This window comes from Cygnus atratus, chromosome 1, assembly GCF_013377495.2.
Source record: "Cygnus atratus isolate AKBS03 ecotype Queensland, Australia chromosome 1, CAtr_DNAZoo_HiC_assembly, whole genome shotgun sequence".
In the NCBI taxonomy this organism is placed as follows: domain Eukaryota; kingdom Metazoa; phylum Chordata; class Aves; order Anseriformes; family Anatidae; genus Cygnus; species Cygnus atratus.
The window spans coordinates 60,283,163-60,289,162 of NC_066362.1; positions in this window are offsets into that span (position 1 = coordinate 60,283,163).

Consider the following 6,000-nt stretch of genomic DNA (forward strand, 5'->3'; position numbering starts at 1 on the left):
GTGCTTTACTGGAAATGAGGAGTTTACTGGGTTATGGTATAAGGAGGAGACATTGGTGAACGGTCTAATCTCAGAAACACCTATAAATCATGAAAAGCTAGAATAAATGGTAGAGTTTCTCCGTGTTTGCATTGTGTTACACTATCTTGTTTTGTTGTTTGTTTGGTAACGCATCTACAAAACTGGAAAAAAAAATATGTTTGTCATTCCGTTGTCCAAGACCAGAACAGATTAAAACTGCATTGCAGTTGGACAATGTTATTTCTGACCATTTATCCACAGGAGAGGAAAATACTTTCTCAGTTTAAGCAGGGCTGCTTCCGATGGAACCTGTGATGTCTCACAGGAGGAAATGAGGATTTTCAGCCAGCAGATGAAAAGGTGAGAACCATCTTGGAGAATCAGACACGCCACCAGTGACCCAAATCTGGCCTCCAGACTTCCCACCCTCTGAAGGTGCAGCCATTTCCCAGGTTTCTCCATTGATCATTTATCCACACATTCACTTGCAAATACTCCTGAGTTTGTTAAAACTAAAGTTGGTGAGTTGCTGGGGCCTCAGGAACACCAGCACCTGGAGAGCATGAGCCTGAGCAGCTGGTACCAATGAGCAACACCAGCTTTGGGTCACACCAGCTCTTTCTGGGCCAGAAGGAATCCCTCTTGCTGCTCTGGAAGTGGTTGCCTCAGCAAAACCGGTTCATTCCAGGTGGGGATGGCTCTTGCTTAAAATTGAGACGGTGGTAGGTACATGGACGTGGCATACACGTATCTTTGGTGTCTGAAGTCTGGCTCCTAAGTTTGTATTTATATCTATGAGGAGAACTTCTCTGATCTCCAGCGCTGCTCAGCCCTTCTGGTCACTATTCACTTCCAACAAAACTGGAAGTTTAGGCAGGGAGAGGAGGGAATCGGTGCTGCTCCAGGCACCTCAGACCACCGCCCTCCGTCCCTGTGTACGTGTGTCAGCTCCACACAGCACGCCCAGGCTGCAGCTGTGGGCCTGCGCCTCAGCATTTCTCCTTTCTTCACTTCTTTATCTCTGAAGCCGCTCACCCTCGCCGTGCCAGCCAGGCTAGGGCAAACATGCCCGCATCAGCATTTCCTCTCATGCTGTTTTCCTTTGTTTTCTACCACAAGGTGGTTGTGCAGACAACGAGCATTGAAGGCCCCTGCACTACATAGGAAGGACTCTGCCTCTTGGGGCTCACGCTCACGGGGCAGCAGCATGGCGGGAGCTCCAGGCCCACGCTGACAGGGCCACGAGTGGGGACTCCAGGCCACCTCCATCCCCTTGGGGTCTTGTGGAGGAAGATTTTTAAAAGTCACTTTATTCCCCTTCTGCTGTTCCAAGCTTGTTTAAAAGATATATATAAAGCTTGTAATAATGTGTGGTTAAAAAGAAGGACTTACCTTAATTCAAAACACTGTGACAGCCGCACTTCACCTGCACACACCAGCCATTTGACCCACTGTCGGTAAAACCCTCCCATGCCGCACGGTCCTCAGACTCCAGAGCTCTGCTCGCCGCTGTGGCAGCATGTCAGGGCTCCCTTACTGCTTGGATCTCTTCATCCTGCCTTCCCCCCTCTCAAAACATCCCCTTCTAGTTGTTAATGACCCCTGTCCTGCATGACCCCATTTCCTCACCTCTCCCCTTGCCTCCTTTATTTCCTCTCTGTATTGGTTTGACCCCAGCATGTGTGTGCATAATTTAGCAGGGTGCATGAAAGCTGTGGGGTGCGGGGAGAACAGGCATGGCTTGTGACAGGCAACAGCCTGTAGTGGAGCGTGATGGGAAAAGCAAATCCTATTAGTGGTGGTTTTTGTTTGTTTGTTTGTTTTGTTTTGTTTTGTTTGTTTGTTTTAAGCTTTAAAATAGCATTGTGAAAGGAAGAAACAAAGAGGCTGGGGCCCTTTCCCTGCAGCCGTGCAATTCCCCAGCTCTGTCACTGTCCTCTCCACCAGCAGACCTTGGTGCTGCCTGCTGAAGTATGGAGATGGAGGCGCACAGCACGGACTTATAACCCAAGGGAAGTAAAAAAGCCTGAGCAAAGAGGTGGTGGGCAGCAAAGAGTGGGAGAGGGTCTGGTGCCACTGGGAAGGGGGAAGTGTCCCGAGACCAGACACAAGAGGGAACAAAAAAGAACTGGGCAGAAACTGGGCACAGGGTTGAAGAGCAAGAGAAGAAAGTGGTGATGTAGACATGATCTTCCACATAGGAGGAGATTTTCAGAAACAATGACTTTCCAGTGCTGTAACCAAAGTACAGAGGGCACAGAGAGGGTGTCAACCCCTCAAAAAATCGGGTCCTTTCTCAACCAGATTTTTCGAGCCAGCCTCGACAGCAGTTAACTCCAAGGTGGGGTGTACACAAGACAGTTCTTTGGGATACAGGGAGAAAATATTCCTTGCACCATTAATAAGTAAAACAAAAATATTTTTAAAATGGAGTAGATTTCATCTTTATGATTTTTTTTTAATATAATTTCTGGGTTTGTTCACATTTTATAAAGTGCATCATATACAGTGTTACATGCATATAACCCACAAATAAATAAAAACACATCTATCGGGGCTGCATCCTCAAAGTTGACCTTTCCAGAAGAGGTCGGAGGCCGCTGCTGGGGGCTGCTGCCGCTCAGCCGCCCCGACAGCGGGCCCACCACCGCACCCATGGGCGCCCCGGAGCCGTGCGCTCCCTGCGGCCGGCAGAGGGCGACCGCTGCCCGCGCCTCGTCTCGGCCCGGCTCGGCTCGGCTCGGCTCGCCGCCCTGTGCATGCAATGGCAGCTTGGCCAAAAATCCCCCCCCCTCCTCACCTTGGTCCCAAGTCCAAAACGCAGCTCGGCTGTGAAGAAAATCGACTTCATCCCAGCCAGCCCTGGTGCGGCTGGGAACCTTGGAGACGCTGCAATAAGCGGTGGTAGCAGAGGAATCCAGAGGATGCAGAGACAACTACCAAAAGAAAAATATTAATAATAATTAAATATATATCTAGATATATATTCAAAGATTTCAGTTTAAAAAAAAATAGTTGATACTATTGGGAACGCAAAAGTTAGCGGAATATTCATTCAGCAGTCAAGTGAGGATATCACCGGTGCTTTCCTCTAGGAGTCAAAGATCCTCAAATACCTGCCTTTGATCGCAGGGCTTGCCTTTGATGGCAGGGAACGGTGCTGTGCCTGCGCAGAGGGGTTTGTAATGCCGCAGTTGGATGCCAAGTGTTAACAGCGCTGACACATCCAGTGCTGGAACCATTGCCTCTGAGATTCCCTACAAATCGATGGAGATACCTGAATGCAAAATCTGGCTGGTGAAAGGGCATGGGGGTCTGCTCATCCATCCCATTGCCCTTCCCTTGGTCAGAACTGGTTCTTAAACCCATGCTGCCCAGATGCTCCTGGCTATGGTAAGGAAGATGAAGCATATCACTTCTCAGGAAGGTGAGGGGCTGTTCAGATTGGTATTTTGTCCTCGTCCCCCAGAATACTTCACCTCAGTATGCAAAGTCAGCATCCAGATTTCAGCCCCATGAGAAGAAAACTGAGCGGAGAAGGGTGTCTGTTTTGTCTCTCCTCATTATCAGTTTCAGAGCTTTCATAGGGGACGGGGCTTTCACCAGGAAATACTGCAAGGTTTTCAGCTATGTGCAGACACTGGAGAAGCCAATGATCTGCTGTGTGGGGAAAGAATAGCTGGTAAGTAATTTCTGACAAGTGAAGTGTGTGCAGTTTACAATGTAAGCAGCTTGGCTCCTTTCTTAATGTTTCATAATGCTCCTGGACCAGCTTTGTCATTTATGACCTTTCTTCACTACGAGCGGAGGTTACACAGAAAGGACATGTTTTTTCAAGAGATTTCAATAGGGTGCGTGCCTCCTTGCCCTCTGACTGCGGGCAGATGGGGTCACAGAGCAGTGCGCACACTTACTAAGAAGCTCAGCTTTCTCTGGCCACCTTCTCTCTCCCTTTTCTTCTTCCTTCTTTCTTTATTTTCTCCCATCCTCTTAGTTTTACATATGAGCAGAGTTAACAATGGTCCTGACCAGTCTGTGCTGAGCTCTCTGTTACTGAGCCACCCCATTTGCTTGCCCAGGGCACTGCATTTACTCCCTGAACTGTGAAGCAGTTGTTCTTTATTATGGCCCGTGTCTCCATTTATTTACAGAGAAACCCCAGCAAAGGGAACTCGAAGTACATTTCTGAATACAACAACAATCGTCTGAGGGTGATCCTTTCCTCCGGAGCAGTGAAACACGTGTTTCTCCTCTGCTCTCTGTGGCCTGCCGTGTGCTCTTTATGCAACAGGTTACCCTGGCAGGAGAGCCATATGATCTTAACTCTGCTGGTTTCCTGGTGAGTAAGCATTGACACATGGGAAAATCCATTTTAATTTTCTGGGAAATCCTGCAATTGGAGAGTCTGTGAAGGATCCTAAAGTGAAGGAGCCCCGCAAGTCGCTCTGAAGCTGCAGGCTGTGTGAAAGGGGCTGGTCGAGTGCAAGGAAACCTTGAAACTCCTCTGGAGAAACGAATGCACTGCTACTGCTCTCCTGCAGAGGAGACCCTCTGATCATGCTGAGCATCCCAACGAGGAAGAGAACGAGTGTGACGCATCTTTCGTACCTCCAGGGAAATGCAATCATAATCTCTGATCTGGTGCTAATTGATGCTAATGAAAAGGCTCCAGCAGACTTTTGAGTAGACCCGCAGGTAAGGAGAAATGATACCGTTTGAACATCACTGCTGATAACAACCAGAAGGACGATGTTATGTTGTCATCAATCATGGCAGTAGCCAAACCTCTTGGACAAAGGTCAGGAGAACTCTCCAGCTTGGTCCCCCTCACTCATCCCGCACTTCTCGGGCAGCCTGGTCTCTCTGGTGGCCAGGGATTGTCTCTGCGGGGCAGAACAACACACGGTGGAGGTACTGAGGTGGTACTCTGGGCACGCAGACCCTCACAGCCCTCTCTTGCCCACTGCCCTCCCAGAACCCAGTTTCATACATGTGGTAGCTCTGCAGTGCTCTGCAAGGGAGAGGAAAAAGCACATCGAGGGAGAGGGAAGGGACATGGCATGGGTTAAGCCCTGCCCCTAAGCCTCTCCTGGAGAAAAGAGGTATGCCCTATTCTGTGCAGGTGATCAGGGCAGAGATGGTCAGAGAAAAGTGGAGTCAGGACCCAAAAAAGGTGGTACAAAGCAGAGCCAAAGACTAATATTATTTTTTCCCAGAAGAATGAGCCCAGTAACTGCAGGCTGGGTAGCCTTGGCTCAGTTTCAGGGAAAACAAAGGAAGACCTGCATGGGATTCAGCTGAGAAAGAACTGCAGAAAAGAACATGATTAATGCCACTGACATAGTTATATGGTAACTACAAGCAAACTTGTCAAACCTGATTTGTGCTTTTATGAGACGATGTATTTGGTTGACAAAGGTAATTGCATAGTGATAATGTACATGAAACTGTGCTGGGCACATTAGTCAGTAGTGCAGTGCATTTTGATTCTAAAAATTAACACTCTGCAGCATCAATACAACTTGTGTGAGCTGCACCAGCAGGAGGCCAACTGACAGACCTCAGAGTCAATGAGGACTCCACGAGAGGCTTGTGGGATCAGGACTATGCTGGAAGCTGCTTAATCTATTAATGTATCAATTTAATCTATGATCTAAATGAATATGAAATCTCTATTGATAACACCCAGGGCTGGCAATGACTAGGAGGACAGAAGAGCGTAACGAAGTCAGCTGTGCAGAGTGGCATGCCCGATAGCAAAGGGCTGCTTACTCTTGGAAAGGTAGAGTTTGCAACCGGGATTGTAGATTGAAAAGTTGTGGGTGATGTTGGCAAGTCTGAAATATCCAAGCTCCAAGAGATTTGGAGACATTAAACACTGGGGATTCTGAGGGCACAGAAGACCTGTCCTGGACCCAGAGGCAAGCAGCAGAGGCTCTCCAGGACGTAAGACCTCCAAGATCAGCACCCTCCCGGCTC